Source organism: Tympanuchus pallidicinctus, unplaced genomic scaffold (genome assembly GCF_026119805.1).
Source record: "Tympanuchus pallidicinctus isolate F22 unplaced genomic scaffold, pur_lepc_1.0 scaffold5, whole genome shotgun sequence".
NCBI lineage: Eukaryota > Metazoa > Chordata > Aves > Galliformes > Phasianidae > Tympanuchus > Tympanuchus pallidicinctus.
The window spans coordinates 32,023,678-32,047,484 of NW_026294769.1; the positions used below are offsets into that span (position 1 = coordinate 32,023,678).

The window sequence follows — 23,807 nt, forward strand, 5'->3', positions numbered from 1 at the left end:
GTTCATAAATTTATATTAAAAAAGACAGTGAAATAAATCCTCCTGTGAATTTTGTTTCCAACAAGCTTCCAAACTGTATGCAGAAGTCATCCTGAAATCACTTTATATTTTTGAAAACTATTCACCTAGAGACCAGAAACAATAGACTGAGACTTCATGTACAAACCGAATAGTAAATTACAAAAACTGATACACCATCCAGTCTGTAAGCAATATGTAGCCTGAAATATATATTCACATGAACAAATCAAGTAAGAATTTATATAGTGAATAAAATTAACAGAAATTAAAATGTGGTCGTTGATCAACCACAATCAGGAAGGAGAGCTAAATTCAACAAATCAGCTGTTTGCAACTAATAGTTTTCCTAGGTCTCATGATAGATGTGGGTAAATGTTGACTTTCTAATTATGACAACAGAACCAAAGAGAGTGTTGAGAAATCAAAATTAACTAGTGCCTTTCCTGAATTAGAGTCAGAGCCTATTAGCACACATCTGCATCGTGGCTGTGAAACATCCCGAGTTTGGAGATAAGCCTTCTTGAAACGTATTATTTATGAAATAGAATGAGATTTTTTCTTCTTTTCCATGATATAGAGAAAATAAATTGCTCTTAGTTAGTGGCTGAGTTCCAAGCAATTGAAAAAAAGGGTCCCATATGTACGGAAAGATGTCAGGCAATCTTCCTACCTTTGTCACCTACTGAGACTTGAAGAGCATTGCTCCCATGAGAGGAGCAGTGAGGCAGCCTTCTAGGTCCTCCAACCTGATTTAGGAAGGGAAATTTTCCACTAGGCAGGGAGACAGCCACAGTCTTACCCGAGAGATCTGGTATGGCCTCGAGCTCAGTTTAGGTTCAGAAATCATCAATCCCCCACACCCCCAGCTCCAGCTTTTACTTTGCAGAGAATTTCTGTACACACCAAGGAGTGTTTCATCCCTTCCCAGCACACTGGCAGAAGTTTTGTAACTGGAAATCTAGATATTCTGTAAGACCAAAATGTGGTTTGACAGCCCACCCTGTTCAACATGATTTTGTTGTTTCTCTGTGAGACTGGGAAGGAGACTGCAGTATTCCTCATGATAATTCTAGTGAGATCTCCTTTGAAAAACTCTAGTATGCTTTGAAAAAGGACCTTAACTGGGAATGAAAGAGTGATGGAAAGTGCCTTGTGGTGTTCCTGTGTCACATATAGTGCTATTTAGGAAAGGCTTTCTGTGGGAGATTATCGGATAATGTCCTCTCACAGTCACAGATCTCAAAAAATAACCATAAATCACTAAACTAAGAACAACATAACATGGATATGAATGGAGCTGAATATTTTAATCCTATGTTTTTTTAATGCAGTTTTCATAAAACTTCAGTAGCCCTAATTTATTGCCAGTTCATTCATACAGAATAGTTGTCAAAACTTTCCTTCCAAAAAGCAATTTCCATAATGATAATTTGATCAAGTTCTTCCTTTGTGAACACTTCTTACTTTAACAAATAAGCATTTTTCAGATCAGGGAGGAAATGTTAAACATTTCTTCCAAGAGCTCGTCGCATGCATAGAAATTGGAGTTCCAGCAACTGGAGACAAAATTCTCACAGGATCCTCATAACTTACATCCTAGGAGACCTTGGGCCATCCTCAGTGAGTCCTTTCTGGTCCACTCCAGGAATCTTCCTAAAACTGCAAAGTGTTTGCCTCCCATGGTCTTCTGTGGTCCTTGTGTCACTGTCCGTTGTGACCTACAAAATGTTTCTCAGCCCCTTCTCATGCTAAATTAATCCCATGCTCTCTTACTTAGGAGGTGCGATTAAAAATCCTCAGCTAATGACACTGAAGAATTCAGTCTTTGGGAGAGGTGAATTCTACAGGAGGATTCACTGCAAAGCATTTGGACGAGGGCAGCCCCTCAGCAGCCCTACAGAAACAGCAACAATGCACTGACCGAGACCTACAGCTCCTTTCCCCAGGATGTCTGGAGTATTAATGGGCAGTTTAAAGGCTGTCAGAGTCCGCTTCAGTTGCACACTTCCAGAAGAGTTAGACATAGCTGCAACTAAAATCAGGGATCTATAATGCTATTGTGGCAGCCCCAGCCTGCACACCGTTTCAAGCATAACCCCATGAAAGCCCAGACTTGAGGAGGCACAGCACCTCGCCTCCAGATGTTATGGTATCGATAGTCCCAGGAGCCACCGGCAGGGAAGCAGCGATAAACTCAAAAACATCATGATCCGGGCAGAACACCTGATTACAGCAGCCTGCACCACGTCCCGGCGGTAGCAAAGTCGATGCACTCAGGCAAGGTGATGCAGGTCACTGTTGCCGGGGAAGTGAGGGAAAGATAAGAAATGAGAAGAGAAGAGCAGCTGTGCTTGCTCTGTGGGCCCATCGGGCAGATAAACTAGATGCACGTGTGTGGTTGGGAGAGCTCGGCTGGCCCTGGCTGAGGTGGTCCCTCTCCATCCCTGAGGCAGCCTGGGTCACAGAGGAAGGTCTAACCAGCGAGGAGGCAGCTGGCCTTAGCAGGCAAAAAAAGCCAGAGCCTGAGGCAGCAGCAGTGGAGGGGAGCTGGTCTGAGAGCTGTTTATGCAGAGACACCACCTCCAACCCTTTCCCACAGCTGAAAATGCTATCTGTCTGTGTAGGCGTGTGCATATTTAGCAAGTTCGATATTTTATCATCAAAAGTTGTGGGGCTTTATGTTTGCTTAACTGTGTTCTTCTATAAATATTAACAGGCATGCTGCGTGCAGTTTCACAAGAGTCTATTCCAGCTTTGCAAAGTCCTAGTCATCTATTTTCCTAGGGTAAGTAATTTCTTTTGATAGGCAATGATGTTGAGGTTTGCTTTCTAAACATTTATTGAAAATTGGAAATATTTAGGTGGTTTGCTCAGGTAAACCTTCAAGATCTCAAGAACTCTCAATTTCTCAGTATTTTATGAACTCCTGAATGTTTCTTAGTTTGTTGGTTTTTTTTTTCTTTACTAGTAACATGGCCCAGTATGGCATAATACAGGATTTAGACAATTTTCTTGATAAATAGAATATTATACTACAGTGTGTACAAAGGAAGTAGTGGCAACAGCTTATGCTACCTATCCCATACTTTACTCAGTTCTACTGAGTGCTGCATAAGTTTTTTAATCACTTATTATATTTAATCATTTATTAGATGGAAAGAGTAAATTCCTCCTTTCTCCTTTCTCCTTTTCCCTCTAATCTTTATTTCAGGTATCTACAGGTGTATTCCACTTACAGACTGAGAATTTCCTTCAGCTGCGGATCTCAAAAGAGACTAGACTGACACAGAAGTTAAACACTGACAAAGACTTTAAAAGTGTTTCTGGCTATGCAGAGAAACTGAGATTTAGAAATCCACTATAAAGTAGATTTTTATATCAATGTATTTAGCACCTGCAGAATTATCCAGGAATTTTAGAGTCAGAAGTCCTGACGTAGTCACCTGAACTTTTTTATGTATAAAATACTTCTGAAAGGGTTGTAGGATACAACTCCACGTCTTTTGCCACAAAGCTAACTTAATAACTTCTTCCATGTCAGAGGCCATTTGTTCCAAGCCAGAATTTATCATTCCTGCAGTCATAACAGTACTACTGCCATGCTTCAAACTCGTTCACTAGAATTAAGTCTCTACTTTTAAAAAAAATTTTAAAAAAAGAGTTATAAGCTGATTTTGCTGCCATAGCAAATTTACTGAATAGCTGAGTCCTTCGTCCCATGTTGCTTGTGATCAAGTTATTCTTTATCCTTGAAATACTGTGAAGAGTGCAGGCTGCTTTTTCAGAAATGCGCACCTCATCCTCCTACTGTCTGTAGTGTCAGATCAGCAAGGCAGCCAAGCATGTGCTTACCTTTAGATTTGTACTTAGTACCCTTAACTTGCTGCTTTCACAGCGGGTTAGAAAGGCTAAGCACATACTTGAAGATACACGTACACTTACCTTTTCCCCTTCTTTATTATAGCACTTGTAACCTGTAAAGAACTCTATCTGTAGCCAAACTCCTATTGCTATTAATTCTGAAAATAAGCACAAATATTTATGTAAAATATTAATATGTTTGTCAGATCTTATCTTTGGAATAATTACTTTAATTAAAGGAATTTATAAAAGCTAACATTACGTCTACAAGCCTTAGCAGTAGCATTTGAGAATAATGGAATGTAGAGTGGCTGATTTATTAGCCTTAAAATACATGGAAATATACAGGTAAAACTTTAAGTTGGGAAACAATTCAAAGGAATATTATGTTTTATAAATTAGACAGATGAGTTGTGTTTACACAAATATAGGGCATACACAAGCTGATTATCATTCAGTATATTGCTCATGTTTAAATGTAAAATATAAAAATAAATGTAAAACATGTAACTACTGCTTCTTAATGGCCGTTTGTAATTTGAATTGGCCTTTGATATGGACACAACACTGGGAACATTACAAAGATCTTTAATACTGTATACAGATAATATTTATTCTTTATACTGTATATTCTTATATCTGACTGCATTTGCTACTACTATGTCTCTACACTCATTGGATGAGTCCTACTCCGATGTTTCCCTCCTCCCTTCTCTCCCCAGAAAACTTTCCTTAACCTGTCTCCAGTGCCTTGCTGTCTTCACTGACCTCTTCATAGCCAGCTCTACCCTCCTTAACCTGTGAACATCTTCAGACACTGCTCCTGTACCCATTTCTTGAAATTTTATTTTCCTTTAGCTTCTCTGACTCCTTTTTCCTGTCCTTCTCTCTCTCATTTTTTATTATATCATAGTACTTTGTGATCACTACTGACCATGTTGTCCCATACCACCTCACTGTTAACTTTGACTCCTTTCCAGCACCCATCAGTCATCTCATATTTAATAAGTGTATTGCAAACACAAGGAAAGATCCACCTTTGTCTTCCACACAGATAGAACACTGAATACTGATCCTATTAAGAAATCCAAATTGATGTTTAACTGAGGCTAAGTATACATTTTGCTTGTTGATTTGTTGAAAGAATTGGCAAAAGAATGGCAATGCGTTGCTTACATGTGGTAATTTCAGTCATCTTTATGACATTATCTATGTAATGTGACTGCAAGCAAAATAAACAATGTCAAATCATGACTTCTATGTAGGGAAGACTAGTCTTTTAGACTAAAAGTTTGGCATACAAGCAAAAACCATATATAATTTAAAAATGCTTTAACTGCTGGCAGAAAAATTGTGTGAAATGTGTGAGCTTGAAAAGAAGAAACTACACAGAGGTTAAGTGGCATAAGAAAATCTTTCTCTCAATTGTGATCCTTTTAGAAAAGAAAGGTTTTGGGTTTTTTTTCTCTTGTGCTTACGTGTGTGTCAGTTGTGTGTACAGCACGCAGACTAGAAACATGTACATATTTATTTGTGTCTCCATCTGTTTGGTAAAGCACATAATTGCATTCTGAAGGAAATACAGTTATGTACTCTGAATAGAAATGCTTTCTGTATTGGGTTCCAAGTTAGTCAAGAATACTGCATGGATCATCAGTGTTCAATACTAATGCACTCAAATACCTTCAATCCTTACCACTCTGCTCTGCCAGGTGAAGAACTGCTAAACCAACTAGCTGCATGGCATAAAGGCAAATACAAGTTTGCTTGAGTCAGTCTAGACATAAGTGCATGGAGAAGTTTCACTTCAGAGGTTTCAAATTGGGAGAACATTTTGCTTACATCTGTCCTTTCTGTTGAATTCTGAACTCAGGTTCATTACAGCATTAATGCTAATAGCAGTGGGAAAGCAGGAAAAAGATGCACATCATGGAACATAACAAAATATTAAGATCAAGAATGATTTAATGTCTGAATTGAACCTCCCTTATGTTGTTACTGAGTTTGAGATGTGCTTTTTCAGTCTTCCATGATTTTCTGTTTTTTTTTCCACAGGAAAACTTCCCCATCAATTCACAAAATATTCTGGTGCTTGGTATGGTTTTACACCCTGAGAATTTATTATTCATGAAATAGGTCTTTTGAAGTACAATTTCTAAGTATTGATGTTTTATCTTTAAACAGTGAACATGAGAACTGGCTTAAAGGCCCACTGACAATCACTCAGGAATAGTTCAGCTGCTTGTGTCTAGGCAAGGTCTTCTCCACACAGGGAACCTTTTGTAAATATTAGTTACTAGAATCACAACACTAATACTTGTAGTTAATAATTATCACAATGTGCCAAAACTGCACAGTTTGCTCCCTGATTACAATATTAAATTGCTATTGAGCTGTGGTATTTGCTGCAGGCAATACTGCTGAGAAGCCTCCAAAGGCTTCGGTTGGCCTCCCCGCACAAGAACGAGAAATGTGTGCCTGCACAGAAAGCGCAGGCAGCACTGGGGTTTGCCAGAAAACAAACAAAACTCAGACAATAGAAGGAAAGTTTTATCAGAACTGAAGTAGCCTTCCACTTGGGAACTGTCATCGTGTGAAAAGAAAATCCACACACACATGCTCGATTAGAGCTTCTGTGGCAGGCCATTACCACGGGCTCGGTGATTCAAGCTGTTCATGGAGGCTCTGAAAGCTTTGTTTTAGTTGCTTTTGATGACATCTAAAAAGGAGGTAAGCCACTTCAGAAAAGTTCAGAGGTTCCTCGTGACATGTTTGCACATCTCCATCAGTGGGAATTTTTTCCTGTTACTTTCGCCTGCTGCACTGTAGACTGAATAGCTGCTACCCGCGAGCTGAGTTGTAGATGACGAAGATGAGCCACCGTTTTGCTGGTACCATTTTGCCTTACAAATTTATGGTGATTCTAAACCTATACTCTAATCCTCACCTTCAGATCTTAATTCTTTGTATTTCTAAACCAACAAACCAAATGTCCCATTTTGAAGAGTTTCCACTGAACAGTGTGAAAGTCAGAAATCAGTCAAACTGTCTCCATAGAACTCAGGCATTTGGACTGACATAAGCATTCAGGTGAGTTCAGGGAAAGGTCTGAAAGGTACAGTGATATCTGAGCCCAGAACAGGTCCTTCATTAAGAATTCTGCTTGAGGGTGAGAGCTGGAAAATGCTTCCGCAGTGAAGCTTAATTAATGCTCAGTAATCTGATACACAGATATAACTATTATTTGATGGGAGGAGAAAGTGCGATAATTCTTCCGGGAGCTGAGTTTCAGATTCAAGGTTTGTTCCTTCTTTCCCTGCAACCAAATCACACTGCTTTGATTTTTCTAAACTGAATGCATGTAAGATTTGGCGAAACACTGAAAGGTAGCGTAACCAGAAGAGAGATTGCAGGCATTAGGATATTAATTAGTAGGAGCAGTTAGGGAATGTGGTTTGCAGGTATGAATTCCAACCCTTGCATATACAAAAGCTGTTGAAAGAGAGCACGCAGGCTTTTGACTTTCTCTAAAGCAAAGCCAGGTGTCTGCACTTGGAAAGTGCAGGTGTGAGTTTATGTACTGAAGTTTATCAGACCCAGGCTGAAACCATATCCCTTATGAGATCATGTGCTATTGTCCAGCTTCTGCATCATTAAGGCATGCTGTTCATGGAGGTTCTGGGAGTTACTCTTACAGTAGGTATGCTGGATTTTCTAACTCATTTCTTTTGTGAGCTTTATGGTCTCCTTAAAAGAGCTGTGTGAGTTACAAGGGGCAAGGCTTCCATCTTCCTTCAGAAAACATATGTTGAATTGAAACAGTAATAATACTGTAACCCCTAAAATAGGAACCAAAGAAGAGCGGACAGGTATTTGCTGGCTGCTTCACTAAAACTGCGTGTAGGTACCTTAGCTGAATTCAGTATTTCATTTCGTATTTGAAGCTCACCTCAGACACTTCCTCAGAGAAGACACTAGTGCTTTTATTTATGCACTTGCTGAATTGCAGAGCATGTGTTTCAGGTCTCAGCTGTCAGCCTTGCACTGTGAGCCTCTTGTCCAGAAAGAAATGTCATTCTTAAATTAAATCACAAAGGTATAAAAGAGAAAAAGGAAGGGAAAAATTTCTCTCTAGACTGTTCTCAGGATTCTTCTGAAACCAAGGTCATAAAATCAAATAGAAAGAAACTGCTGTGCCATTAAATCTATCCTTCTTGTTTCCTAGTACCTATTTTATGGAGCATTGTAGTGCCTGATTTTAAGTGTCCCTAGCAAGGACTGTATCTGTGGGTTCTTTTGGCTCATGCACGAAACTGAGATTAAGGTGGTCAGATACTTCTGCCAGGCATCACTGAGATATTTTATATCCTGTCAACAGCTCCTCTTCAAGAATAACCCGAGAAAATGAGTTGGATATGACAAGTAGTAAGGGTCCACTCTATTTCTTCCAGTTTCTTCTCTTATAGCAGCTAACATAAGAAAAGATCAAGGCTTGTCATAGAAAACAAAAAGGAAAGAGCTACCAGGTGCTGTATGTTATGGCCAGTACAATTAATTATTAATGCAGTACCGTTGGTACGACAGCAGACAGGCCAGGCTCTCGATTATGCTGTCTGTGGGCATTTTGCTGATGTTTGTCAGTGCCATTCTTGGTCAAGTATTACGATCCCATACCACTGCTGAGTGTGTCTGTCTTTTATTTGTGAATTACAATTTAAAGAACGGGTTACAGCTGACAGGAAAATGGCATTTCATGCAGCATAAATGTGTTGTAATTCCTGATTGTGCAATAATTTTGATCTGATCTTGCAGCCTGGATTCTGGACAAAATTGATTGGATTTGAAACTGTAACACGAGAACTTGAGTAACTGTATTTAGTGTATATTATTCCCACTGGAAAACTGGAAATCTACAATCTTTAAAAGGTTAAAATGAAGAGAAAGAGCCAAGCTAGGCTGGTATTATTTTGGGGCTTGTATAAAAGCTTTTCTTCTCACACTCACTAATAAATCTCACTTTCCCACTAGCTTCTAGGTGAATTTAGAGAAGGTTTTCTTCTCTGTGCAGGGCTGTACCTTTGAAACTCACCTCCTGTAATTCACAATCAGCCTACTATCACTGCAAGCCTGAGCTGAGATGGGCTGTGACTTCCCTACCTGCTCCTCCTAGCGAAAATTTGCCATCAGTGCTGACAAGACAGTAGCAGCCTCACTAGCTGCAAGTGACATCTCTCCTCACGGACAAAATATCCCATCAGCCTGTATTAGTCTGGAGAGCGCGTCTCTCCCAAAAAGCCCTCGTAGCCATGAGTCACGATGTGAAAGCCCTACCATCAGGGCAACAGTCAAAATTTATTCTCAGGCTGGCCTCACATGTTAACTTATCACCAAGCTAAGCTCTGCTGAAAGGCTGGAGCTTGTATTCACATAGGGTGGAAATTGGTTCCGCTGGGAGAGCTTCAAAGTCATTTCAGCCATTAAACTGTGGCTGGATGTATCATAAGTACAGGAGAGGTCGAGGCACTGCCTATGAACCACGGGGACTTGGTAAAGAAGTTCCTGGGAAATTGGCAGAGCTATTGTGTATTCTGTTTCAGTCTGGCTCTGCAGCGGGAGCGAGTCGCGTCTGTACATGAGACTCATTATGCTTCCTCTGTTTAACATACCAATTACTTTCTGTATTTACCATGTTTAGAGTGACTTCATGTCAAAAATTAATAACGCTAAAATAAAGAGCAGCGCTGGTGTGTGCTAAAGGGGAAGGAAAGCAGGCTAATAGAATGTGTAATAGAGAAGGAAGGTGAATTTGCAGCTGTAAGGATCACATCCAGATAAATTTCACGGTGTGCAATGGCAGGGGTCCCACTGAGGCCCCTGTGCTCTTTAAGGCACACTTCAGGCAGAGATAAGTGTATCTTGAGAGGTGCAGCGCCTAAGTAATTTCACCCTATAAGCAGTGTAAACAAGTAGCAGTGCCAGTCATCCCCTCCATGAGTTTCACTCCTCCAAATTTCTTGCCTGTGCCTCAGTATTATGAAGAAGTGCTCGGGGGTCAAGTGGTCAAGGTTGGAGGACAAGATGACAGGTAAATGTTTTTGGTTTTTTTTTTTACAGACCCTTGTACAAGCTTGAGCAAGTGAGAATACCTTGGTTCATCCTTGTTGATTCTAGCAGCCGGTCTCTGAGCTTCCTTTTCAGAACTCAAGAGTCCATAAAATATTTTACCCAGATTCTCCGAGGAATCTGTCAATTCTGGTGCATAGCATTTCCTTAAAGTACCGAGTTCAGCACCTGTCTGGTAATAGGACTTGAAGTGCTGTCTAAGTCTCTAGTAGGCAGCATACCATCACACAGAGTAGTATTCTTCATTCTAATTGATCACGACAGACAATAAATTGGAAGTCCTCTTGGTGGGAGGTAACTGAGAAAGGACTTTATTGATCAGTGGCATTGGAAGAGTTATCATTAACAGAGATCATGAAAACAGATGTAATATTTATAACCAAATCAGATGTTTTATGTTTTCATTAAAAGAAAGCCTCTCTATACCTCAAACTCAGTAAACCATAAAAGACCTCAAGAAACTGCAGGCATATACTGTTATGCAGTGTATGGTATAAGGTATGCAGGCATATACTGTTATTTGTACTTTAGTGTGCTTCCAATTTCAGCAGGATACCTTCTCCAGGCTGGCATGAGAAGTATCCTGGTTTCTGCATCCCTTCACTCACTGTCACCATTGATTCTTCATGGGATATTGTGTGAAGGAGAAAGGTGAGAAGCTCTGAATCTATCTACTTGTTTTGCTAGGCCGAAGGAGTGTTAAAAAATTTACTTTCCTATTTTCTCTCAATAGGCAACTGATCCATTATAATACAACACCTTTGTGTACATCCTTGTGGTTGGAGAGACACAAATTCTTCTAAAAGACAACCAGAAACACACTTCCTATTTTACCTTCTTTTGACTTTGTTTTCTTTTCAGTATAGGCTCAGTACTGCTAAAAGGAATAAGGATATAGGGGTCCAAGGGGTCCAGCAGTATGATAGCAAAGGACAGGACCAATGTGATTCCCTTTGCTTGCTAACTCCACTCAGATAGCAAGTTCAGGTGCAGATACAAAGTAATTCTATGTCATGGCACGGGTAGCATGATGTTGGTGCAGGGACTCCGTACAAAGCTCTGTCTCATACTCATGCTCATATCCCTATTGTTTTATTCCTTAGCGTTCCTGAAGGAGCAGATTCACCGATATGATAAAGCGCTTTTTGCACCAGTAGTAATATCTTAACATGTTTTTCTTGCTTTGGAAAGATAATTCATACCTAAGCAAACAAGCTGTTCTTACAGTAAAAACTGTACACACTCAGTGCTGAGAGTTTGCCTTGCATGTTTGCCCTTTTGTAAAAGATGATCTCCATTAAGAAATCTGTATTTTATAGTCCAATCAGTAAAGGCTTAAGAGATGGTTCTTGTGAATAGACTTTCTCATAGCCAAATCCTTAGTTCTTTGTTTACTTCTTTTCCATTTAAACTCCATTTTCCTGTAGTGGAAGTTTGCTTTTCACCTATTTCTGCTATTAACCCATCATTTCTTTTCCACTCAAACTCCACTGTGCTCTGAAGGCAAAGCAAGATTCTTTCCTTATAATGCATCACTCACAGGTAATGAAATCTCTGCCAGCAAAATATGCAAGAATTATTGTTGAGCAAATACCACTGGTCTCTTGTACAAGGAGAAATTCCACTCATGCCAACACTAAAGGTAATAAAGGGAGAGATCCAGGAACACTTGTTAACAATCAGCATGTGCACTGACTGGTCTGGTAACGGGTAAGGAGAACAGAGTTTTATAAATAATACAATAAAGAGGAACCAGCTCACTTGTCTTGAAGCAGGTTGGTTTTTCTGGGCTAAAAATCGTAAACTTTTTAGTTTTGAACGCAGGCAGCAATGATTCTCAGTACACAACAGGAGCAGATCTGCTGAGTAAGAAGGTACAATTTTTATAACATTGCTTGCAGAACAAGACATACATCAATCTTTTACTCTTAAACAAGCTCGGTGTTATTCTTCCAACAGAAAGGTCAAAAATACATGGCATGAAATCTAAATCACTCTGTTGCATTCTGCTTGGACTGGTTGTAGGGCTGTTTGCCTCTCACTGACTGTGTGTAAGGAATATCTTAGGTTTAAATATCTGCCAGAAAGCTTTCTTCTCAAGGTACAGGGAGCAATGGAGTATGACAATTACCCCCAGCCAGGGGCTGTAGTCATTTTTCTTCACCTAGGAAGGACCAAAATGAACCCCAATTTCATGCCTAGCCATTCTGCACAGCCATGGAAGACACTTTGCAATGCTTGATGTGCTGACATCCACCATGCAGAATCATAGGAAGAAATTCAGCAACCTGAATATCTGCTTTGGTATTTGTTTGCAATTAAAGTACTGTTATTTTTGTTAAGCACTTTCTATACTCAAGACACATCAAAATACATTGCACAGAAGGGGCTCTAGTGGTTTCAGCATAGATGTGTAGGTGAAAGGAGAAGTCAGTCTGTACTTCTACATGGTGACAACACACGGCTATGGATGGTTTGTGCTGAGGTATTGCTGGAGTCTCTTCTTGCTCTGTAGTACAATATACGAAGCCAGTCTCTCCCAGGTTTATCTCAAAGGGGTTTTCTAGAGTCAGTCAGCAATTTCTAGATGTGACAGGGCAATTGTCAATGTACATTTTTTTATGAAAGACCTTTACAGAGGATCTTCCTCGTGTTATGAAAAATAGTCCAGCCAGAGAGAGCATTCATTTGGGCTAGAAGACACCATTCCTTCACTGTTTTAAGCAGAGCAGGAATCTTTTGCTCATTCAAGGTGAAAGTTTTCATTTTTTGTGACCTAAAGCACACCAAATGTTTTTACAGGATCAAAACAGCCATTTCTCTATATGCTCTAAATTTCAGTTCCCCAAAACATGCACTAAACTATCCACACCAGAAATTATGCTATAAGACCTAGCTTCTGGCTGTAATTACAGTATTCAGTTAATAGCAGTAATTTGTAACTGTTCTAAGTTATGAATAACTCAATAATTTCAGGGCTGCTCATTGTCTACACCTGTAGAAACCTCCTTCTCTGAATCCTAATAGATATTTTAAAGTAATCTTATCACTTGCCAGCGGCTTAGCAAAAATTATGTACCACTGAATGGTAGAGCAAAGAGTTCGGAGCATCACTTAAGAATACCAAAGGTGTGACTATTTGGGATTCAAGAAAAGAGGAAAGTCTTACACCTAATGTCTGGTAAATAACTGAAGGACAAATAATATTCTATTAATTGTAAGTGTCCTATAATTTGCGTAGGTCATAAGTCACATCAGGAATGTACAATGGACTTCATACAAGTCAAGATAATCAAGGAGTCTGAATCTGTCTCCAGTAAGTAATGTGCACCTTCCTATGTGATAATTGTGTAACTCAAGGCCATCTACAAAATACAAACAGAATAATTAATATCTTCCTCATAACATAAAATGGTGGGATGGACTAATGTTGTTTGATCTCCTTGAGCCTTCTCCTTGTAATAAGCTCTTATTTCATATTGCATTATGCATAGTATATTCACTCACATCTCACCGTTGCACTGTTTTCCACCAAGACAATGAAAATACTGGGCTCCTTTTACATGCACCCACCCCACATACTGCCAGAAGTAGCTTACATCTAACCTGAGGCCAACAGCTGCTGGGAAGTAATTAGTTGCAGTGTGCTGCTATAATCCCTTAGTAAATGTAAGTGTAACTCCTATTTGTGCTGAAGGTGAAATGTTTGTGGTAACAAATGCCCTTTTCTCTGAATAAAAATGTATTTACTTTTAATCAATCAGGGACTCATTATCAGCGTTGTCTTCATCTCCCTAAACCTTGGCCTTTTGTGTATGATTTCAGTGCTGGAGGAGAGCGTTTGCAGGTTATTAAGAGAATGTTGCAAAATAACTCTAATGACCTGAATCAGCTAGGGATAGATGGTCAGAAATTACGAGGCAGGCTTATTATCTCCTGGTACCTCTAGGCTCTCACCAGACCCTTACAGTCCTCAAAACAGGAGGAGGAGGACATCATTGCCCCTATGATTTCATTAGTGAGTAGTTTATACACTGCATGATGCGTGTATGTGTGCAGATAGCATGCATGAAGAGCATCCACTACATTTCTCTGGCAGTGATAAGCCCACAGCTCACCACCATGCAGTGGACAGGAAGCCACCAGTTGGCCTCTTCCCATCGGGCTGACCTTCATCCCATGCCACCTGGGCAGTTGTTTTCTTTATTTCCAACATCCTCAATGCATTTATCTTGGCCAAGCCTGGAAATGAAAGTTGCAGGTCTCAGCAACCATGGTAAGAAATTTCCCGGAGGAGGCCCAGCAGTGTGGTCAGGCAGAGGGACTTCCAGCAGGACTCTCCAGATCATTTGTGAGGAGGAAGGAGGGCCCTGTGCAGAAAGGGGTGTGAATGATGCTCTGCCTCACTGACCTTAATGTTCCTCTTGTTCAGCGCATAATGGGGCAAGACAGGAGTGCCTACTCCAATAGGTATCTCATTGGAAATGTGAGACTATTGCAAGAAATGAGAGGAAATTCACTGTGGCAGTCTTCGGGGAAAAAATAAAAGGATTTTCAGGTTTCATGACCTCTTCAGCTGACTGTACAACAGCCTCTTCTCTTGGGTGGTTAGTTTGATAGGTCTTTTCTCCCTCCTTGTTCTTGAGTGTCCTAAACCAAGTATTGCTGGATGTCAAAAAGTGGCACTGACTTCAGATATGGATGACAGTAGTACCTGAAATATTTTTGATACATGTGTTTTTTAATTTGTTCAGATGCTGACATTGATTTTGAAACATTAAGACCAATGAGAAAGAGAAAATCTTGACAGAAAGCTCATTTTCTAGAGGAAGTACTTGGAATGAGTCTTTTCCTTGTGGACTTAATCCGTTGTCCTTCAATATCAAGTGAGGCTTCCACAGACAAATGAAATGGCAGTGCGGCGCATCTGTTTGCTATAGAAGGAGCACGAAGTTGTGGTAAGAAGTACATGTACTGCAGGAGGCAATTTTTATTCTGAACATGTGCAATTAGCTTTTGATATAAAGCTCCACTGCTACAAACTGCAATCTGGACTCCATTATTACCTGTTTTAAAGATCGCTTTCTATAACATCAGCAATGCTGAATCCAGACAGAATATTTGACTTGCAAGAAGAGCGCTAGCAAAGGGTAAATTGTGACAAAAATGTCTCCTTCCTTGTTTCTTTGTACAGTGCAGATCAAGTGATACACTCTCAGCAGTAATGCAGTCTGATCATTACCGAGCACTCTCCCTGGCATGCCTATGAGCAAACTTTCTATTGTTTCAATTAGATGATCTTGGGCATTCAGGGAATTTAATACTGATCGAGCTCAGCTTCTAAAATCCTAGAAATTAGAGCCTGAAAGAACCTAGGGAATCATCTTGTCCATCCCCTGACAATGCAGATTATTTTCTACTGTATTTTTACTGTGTTTTTTTCCAGTCTATTTTTAATGATTCTAGCAATGGGGCTTCCATCGTTTTTCCTGGGGGACTATTCTACATTCTAATAGATCTCACTGTTAGGAAAATTTTCCTGATATTCAGTCTAAATTTTCCTTTGCTCAATTTCATCCCATTACTCCTAGATATGCCCAGTAGAGGTGGGTGAAAACTGAAAGTGAGTAGGCAAACCTGACACATTATGTGTGCTCAGAGCCAATTTACAGCAGCGGGTAAAGTGATAGAGTCAATTTGCAGTATTCTGTAAGTGACAGAGAGGGTCTTAGGGCATGCACTCTCTGAAAATGGTTTTGAATCTTGATGAAAACCCCAAAGTATAAAAAAATATCCAGAAGCTGTAATGACTTCATATTTTTTACAGTGCTCGGGCTGAACACAACAAGATCTTCTGTGAAAAGATAACAGGTAGGGCACCTTTTTTATACTAGTGCTACCAATAAAACTTAAGTTCATACAGGCATCTGAACATCACACTTTTCCTTTTCACCAAACACTGCAAATTGTCATTTACTTCTTTTCTATGCTAGGCAGAATTAAAATCCAACTTACATTCCTTGAGCTATTACCCACTAGATAACGGATAATGAAACCCACGGCTTAAAATTGCATTTATATTGTAAATGTTCTTGTGTAAGTAACTTTATGTGTGTATAATTTTCTGATAGCTTGCTAATAAACTTTCTAAATCCTCTCTAAATCCCTGCTGTATACACATGCATTGCTCTTTCTTCATTTCTCCCTTTTTTCCTTTCCATATTTTATGTGCCGTTATGGGGCATGCAACAGTTTTCTTTCTTGCTGCTAATTCATTTCCAAACAGGCACCCAGTCTTGCCACCACTTTGCTGTCCACATTGCTAATCCTTTCAGACCACTTACCTACTTTCTTTTCTGTTGCTGTATAAAGATCATATATATGGTCCTTCTCTTCAATACCATTTATCTCTTTATTCATAGACATACATGTGCCATTTCCACCCCCTCAACTTATATTACTAAAAATTATTTTGCATCCTGCTCTTCATTTATATCCGTTCTTATAGTCACCACTTCCCCAGTGTGTTTTCTGACACTGCCCCAATACCTACTTCCATCAGCCTTCAGCCAGTACTGTGTCTGATCAAAAATGCAATGCTCCCAGATACGGGCATTTATATTGATTGTGGAAGATGGCAGACAGTGAAGTAATTCAAGTGGGATGGACACTGCAAGGAGAAAGGAAGACAATTTTAAAAGCCTCTTGAGCAGCATCCCAGCCTCCCTTTACACTGTAGAAAGTTTAGCAGACAAAAGAAAACCAAAAGGTTGTGTTCATTTTGCTGTAATATGAGGAAATCCGCAAGGAGGTGGTCAGAATTGTATCCAGATGCCTAGGTGGTGGCTGAACTGGGCAAATATCAATAAATACATCTGGAAGAAAAAAAAAGGCACAAGCTGGCTGAGCCACTGTGCATACACTACAAATTCCACACCTGGGGAAGAATTCAGCAATAGAGACAGACAAGGAAAAGAGAGGATGTGCAATTATTTAAGAGGAGCCTCTGTATGACAGGGTAAGGAGCAAAAGCTGCTTCTGAGGCTGGTGGGAAGTAGAGAGGGTGGTGGATGCCATGGGAAAGGGAAAGATGTGAGGCTTCAGAGAAAGAAAGTTCAGGTTGGTTGTAGGGGGATACGTTTGACGTCACACTGTGAATAGCAGGGCTCCACGTGTCCCTCGTGGTGCTGTGTTTCTAAGACAAGACATCAGAAGGGCAGGAGGGTAAGTCATCTTTCCAAGCACTCAGCACAGCCTCAGAAACCAGCTGTTGAAGGATGACTGTGTGTAATGTTACGGCTTTGCCCAAGGGGAAGGTCTCTAGACAGGATTACACCCATTCCTCCTGGCCTAAAGTTTTGTTAATCCAAGTGAAGACTCTTATGGTTCCTACTTTCCTTTAACAGTCAGTCCAAATACTGCTCCAGATGTCATTTTTTTTTTCTCATCTGCATTTAATCCCATAAAACTATCTTACATCCAATCCAGACCATTTAGCACTTTTTAGCCTTGTTGTTAGTTGGAACTCAAAGCCAAAGATCTCTACATCAATGGGGATCTATTAAATCAAGTTTTTGTCTCTCCCTCTAACGAACTGCCATAGATGAGACCAGCAGATGCATATCAAACTGGTATCATGTCAATGACTGACACAGCGATCCCCTCCTGCAGGAGACTTTTGTTCTTAAAATTTGCATCTCAGCACAGCTCTCTAGAGCTCTATGCATGTCCTACTAGTACAACCCTTTGGTCTTGCCTTTCCCAAGGATGAGCAATGTGGTAACACTGTTAGCAGTACTCTTCTGCAGCTGTCACTGTTCAGGGCAGACACCAATCTCTAACTGTATTTAGGAATCAGAAGAAAATGTTACACCAGTATCAGCTGTTTTCATTGTTCCTTAGGGGCCTTGCACAACCTCATCTTTATCTCCTTTCATCCTATTTCCCTCATTGATCCCATATTTTTCCCTCTTTGATGACTGCAGTACTCCCTGTGACCCCTTCCTCCACTCTGCTTTCTGCCTCCTTACACGCCATTTGAGTTAGCTTTTCCCATCTGCTTCCTATGTGCCTTGCCTTAAAACCCACAGGAGCATTGTGCTGATCTTCTCACCACTTGAGTTCCCAAGCCCTCTTTCTTCTCAACATTGATTGTAATTTGTTTTGTTCTAATAACTGATAAACTCTTTTGGACAACAGTCTTGACTCCTTGTTTCTTTTGCAACCGTATACATGTATGTGACTCTAGATACCGAGCTTAAATTTACTTGAAAAGGATTTGGTGAGGTACAGCTCCGTGCAGAAGAGAAGGAGTGCAAGGAGAAAGATGCAGCAGTCTGAGCAGAGCTAATGCACAGTCCTTTCAGCAATGTTGTGGCTATGCTTTAGCAAAAAAAAGAGCCTCTTCCATGGCTGTTATTTTATGAAGTGTCTCACTAACATTTGCAGGAGATTTTGAAACAGTTGTGAAAAGCAAAATGCACTTCCTCAATGAACATGCCATAGACTGGCCTACTTCTTTTTCTGTTGGCCACCACCTTCAGAGCATTTCCCATTTGTCCTGCCTGTAACTCTTTGGCATGGCAAAGCTCTTGCTCCGTGGTACCGGAGCAACTTTCTCCTTAAGGTGCTTTTTCCTTCAATGTGAAGACCTGTGACATTCTCACAAGCCCCATGGGAAGGCTTGAAGGGGGAATTTTTGGAAAGGTTGCTAGCAGAAAGAGCTGTGGGCAAGAAACCTGTGCATGGTAACACTTTCCCTAAGAAAGCAATAAAACATTATTATAAATGAACAGAACTGTATCAGAAGTATCTCATGCATCAGTTTCTCCTTGTAATTGGAATAACCCTATCAGATCATAAGATAAAAACTGTGGTGTTGACACTGGGACCCCTTTCAAGTAGGGCAATTATTAGGTTGTATTCTTGAACCAATCTGCTCCTAGAAAACAAAGCTAGCCAAGAGAAATTAAAACAAGACCAGAAGGCGCTAAAACAAGAATTGGAAACTTTACAAAAGGAATTACAGCAGCATCTGGAGGTTTCCCAGGAATGGCTGAAGTGATTTGCAGGCAGAGGTGAACTCTCTGTTGTGGTAATGATTACAAAATGTCTTAACAGACTGAAGGCCAGCTGCAAAACTTCCAGTCTGAACTGATAAGCCCAAAAAAGTAAATGGCAAGCATACTGCCACAGATCTTTCAGGGTAGGGAGACACCAGCTGGGAATCCACTAGAAGGGATGAAGTAGAACAAGAACACACTGGCTAAATTTCAGCTCCACGAGGAAATCTCTGGTTGCAGACCCATGATGGTAGCCAGCCACCTGGACTTTCAGTTGGGCCAAGCAAGAGCTTAGGAAAAAAACATTTACTGCAGTTCTGACTGGCAAGACATAGAGTCCCATTGGAGAGGCTGGGTTTTCATACGTCAAATAATGCAAATATCTGATATCTTTTAGGGGAAATTGAATTGGAGATTTACTTTTTTAAATGTAAATTCAGGAACTGAATGAAAGTTGGTGAAGATGGAGATGCTTGAATAGCCATGCCCTGAAAGTGTTGTGGCTCTGATTTACCAAAAAGAGACTTCATGTAAACAATTTATCTGGATTAGAATCATCCATAAATATAAGTCAATACAGATGCAGCTCAAAGCCAGAACAGAAAAGAAAGGGGAAAATAAAAGAAAATCCCACCCGAACAGCAAGAGAACCTCCGTGCACAGATGTGAGTGAAGGCTTTCAGGATAAACTGGCAATGGATCAATTCAGAGGTGCTCAACTGGACTTAAGCTTTAACACTAGGGTCAGTGAATAGCAGCCAAGGACACTCTACGAGGTCTCTGGGGTTTGCAGAGGAAATTGTGATTCTCCTGTTGCAGCCATGGACCAAAGGAAGAAGCAGTTTCTGATGGCAAGGGTGAAAGACCAGTTCTACAAATTCCCCAAGTACAGTTCTGTATCAGGGAAATAGGATACAAATCTGTCCTGCAATGTTATTGAAGAATAATAAAAACAAAAAACTTGGCCCAGTGAAATAAAAGTGAGAACAGTGTCAACTAAACTTGAAATCTAACACTGTCAAAAAAAAGTTTATTATTAATACAAGGCTGCCACAGGCAGATCATCTTTACTTCCTAGAGAACTCTTCTTTCAGCTCAGGAAATGGAAGGACACCAAACTGAAGAATCAAAACTTGGGAACGCATCACAGGACCAGTACACCGGTTTTATATCAGGCTGGACAGCTAACAATAAGAAGAGGAATTTTGGCAATTGAATGTGTAATAGAATCAGTGAAATGTGAAAGAATTGTAGATGTTGTTTCAAACTTTATATTTATTAGACTAGACAAGTAAAAAGGACTAGGGATTTGGAAGATCCAAAACGGAATGTCTTAATTGATTTCAAATGGAGAGAATGTCTGGGGAATGTGAAAACATCCAAAACCTGGGAAAACAGATTCTGCAACAGGAGGACCTCTGTAATGTGAACAAGAGGTATGAGCAACTGAGATAACAGATGAGCTAATAACTGAGTTAAGAGTTTATCATATCTAGTAACAGTAGGAAAAGTTATCTGCAAATTGGGTGATTGGAAGATCCTTTTGAACATGTGGACTAGCTGAAACAAATGAAACAAATTTGCGGTAGTTTGCGGTAAATAAGCTGTCACGTTTCCAAGCTTAGAAGCCACTAACACAACTGCTGAAAATTCCTTTATACTGGAAAAGGTGAGAGTGGCTTCTTCTGGAAGACTGTATAGACCCAGGATTACAGGATACAGGGATTATACAGGAAATTCTTTAGAGATAACCTTTGTCTTGGCAGCTGGGAGAAAACAAATCAAACTTATTGAAGACACTGGGAATGCCTGGTGATGTGAAGTTAACTTAATAAAAACTGTTTAAAAATGCAGGGAGACTTAAGTACTTACTTTAATTTTACTCTTAAAATCTGAATAAACTTTATCTTGACTTTGACTGAAATAGGGTGACAGTTTCAGTGGATTGAGCTGTGGAGAAGGACATACATCATGTTAAACCCATTTCAGACTGATATGTCTAGCCAACAGCCTTGAAGATAAATGTAAGAGATAGGTAACCATGTGTGTTCCCCAACAATAGAGAACAGACAGCACAGAGAAGAGGGCCTTTTCTTGATATAAAAAAGCAAAAAACAAAAAACATGGGGATGGGAGTGAAAGAAGGTAGAAAATACAGTTTGAGATGAAAACAGAGAAACAGAGATGAAAGAACATGTATGCTCTGACAGCAGCAGAAATGACAGAAAGCTGCAAAGGATCTTCAAGCAAGAAAATTGCCTATCTCTGCATCCTTCTTGCATCAAGAAAGTAGAATTTGGTACATTTCTGTAAACAGAATCATAGAATCGTAGCATTGGTTGACCACAATGATCGTCCAGTTTCAACCCCCCTGCTATGTGCAGGGTCGCCAACCACAACATCAGACCACCCAGAGCCACATCCAGCCTGGCCTTGAATGAAAAATAAACAGAATTTTATTAAATGCATTGTCTCCATCGGCAATTTCTCCTCCTAGGTGGAATAAAATATACTTTTGGCTACCTGCTCACATTAAAAGTAATTAGACAGCTTCCTTTATTATAGATGCAGTAAGGTAAAGAAGTTGGGTTTAGGAGGTAATGGGTCCATGTTTTCTGGCAGACAACTCAAAATACAAAGATGCAGACTCAATAGAATCTCCTACCAGGCTTCCTACAAATTTCTTCCATGAGTTAATTAAAAGTTTAATTCTCAAGAGGTTAATCCAGATTTAAACACGTTTTTTCCTAGTTGCAGAATCTGGAGAGCAATGTGTTAGTGCAGGGAAAAAGTCCCAGACACAGGAAAAGTGAACTACAGCAACAAGGTAAGGAGAGAAAAGGAGAGAGAGAGGATTTTGAAGAGGAAATCGTCATGATCAATAATCAGACACACTTCAAACCGAGTGTCTGGGAGGCATATTGAACAAGAGGAGCAGCACTTTTTTTGGCTTGTTTTCTTTCCTGCTGTACTGCTGGGTTTGCTCTTTGTTTTAAAATTTTGGATGATATCAGCCTAGTTTTAAGAAGGCTTCCCCGATGTCACACCTATTTATTCCTTTATTTCACAGACAGTCTACAGAGAGCAAGATCTGTTCCACAACAGAGGATCCTTAGAGTTGTAGTGTTTGCCATGCTATCTCAAGCCCTAACCACTTTATTCTCTGTAATTTGATTATTTGGTCATGCCCTGGAATGCAAAGTACAACTCTGATGTATTTGTATAAGCCTAGGCTCTTCAAGTACAGTAAGTAGCTGAATGATGTATGTTAATGACATGCTCTCAGTAATTTTTATAATGCGAGATCTCTGCCCAGATTTAATGTTTAATATCCCTGGGATTCACATTGAAATTATTACACACATTATGTATTCCATTCCTTGGACTTAGAATTAATTTCAAAACAGAGCAAAAGTGCATCCTATTTGTTTTCTTGAGGGACTTTGCATCAGTAACAGTCTATTTATTCTGGAGTTTCTGAAGTTAGAAATACCTTTTCCCTTTGCTATCTTTGATCTATCCTGACGAACTGTGCAGAACATTTCATTTCTTTGTCTCATCTCAGTTATGCCATTTCCTCATTCACTTGAAAAATATTTATTCTAGCAAAATTTACCTCCTTGAGTAAACAGGTTGTTAGAAAACAGTTTCACAGAATCTTTGACATAAAGCTGTCTGTCAAAAATAAACAAACAAACAAACAAACAACAAAAAAACAGCTGCTTCTCTAGACTCTCTTTTTGGAAGGGTGCATAGGAGAATTCATAATCTGCATCGCTTTGATCGATCATTCAATCTTTGCATTGGTGATGTTTCTAATACAGGGGCTTAGCCTCTGGAATGACTCCAAACAGGATGGAACAAAGCAGCTAAGCCTATGTTAGGTTGCGATCTGAGCACTCTTAGGCAATAAATCTTTAATTTGCAAGACTGCCAACTAACTCAAAATTAGAATTAAAAGAACATTTAGCATTAGTGATGTTCTCAGTGTTGTTAGGAATTGCTTTCCTAGACATTTTTTGAAAGGCTGGGTGTTACTTGAAAGTATACTTCCAACACACCCATTGAACACGATAACTTTTCATTCCCCTCCCTCTCAGAAATCAAGCATAAAAGGCAGCAGGAAGATGCGGAAGAGGAAAAGGAATTGAAGCTCCTATGTATTATAGTCCCACCAGACAGGATGATTTGCTATGTCTGGGCTTGCATCCATCCTGCTGTCCCCAAGCAGATCTTTAATTTTACCAGTGCGGAAGGAAACCCCTAGTGTGAGCTTGTCTGCCTAGGCAAAGGCAGCTTCCCCTCCAGCATGAGGACAGCACGTGGTGATGCTATTCAGCTGTATGAGGGCAGAACCATCTCCCATCTGGGTAAGGGGAGGATTACCCACTTACTTGTGCAAGCCCCAGGTGCAAACAATTGCTTGGGCACAACGTGCACCTTGGCTGGAACTACAGAGAATTTCTCACTTGATTTTTCCTTTAGGTGTGCTAAAGCCTTTATGCGCATAGCACAAAGCTGTGCAGTTCCCAGCTCTTCCCATTTTGCACAGTGCATCCCTGTGCAGAGGCAGGTGCCATGCAGGTGGAATGTTGAGGCAGTGCCACGTGTCTCACAGTGGGTGCCAGCATGCTCCCCAGGACATGTTTCCTCCCTACTGAAGGATGCTCTGGTGGGCAGCCCTGAGCAGCCCCAGCATCACACCAGGCAGAGTGAGCAGAGGAAATGATGCCTCTTCTC

General features: G+C 40.2%; 1 long non-coding RNA gene across 8 annotated transcripts in view; it reads left to right on the forward strand.

The window, feature by feature from the left end:
• Positions 1-2,730: 2,730 nt before the first annotated feature.
• Positions 2,731-23,807, forward strand: part of LOC128091380 (uncharacterized) — a 31,893-nt gene continuing 10,816 nt past the window's right edge. For 3 of the 8 annotated variants that reach the window (XR_008211374.1, XR_008211373.1, XR_008211372.1), the window contains exons 1-5: positions 6,619-10,656; positions 13,247-13,321; positions 14,760-14,963; positions 15,833-15,876; positions 22,138-22,313. This is a non-coding gene — a long non-coding RNA (uncharacterized LOC128091380). The other 5 variants (XR_008211370.1, XR_008211371.1, XR_008211368.1 and 2 more) reach the window with 5 other exon arrangements.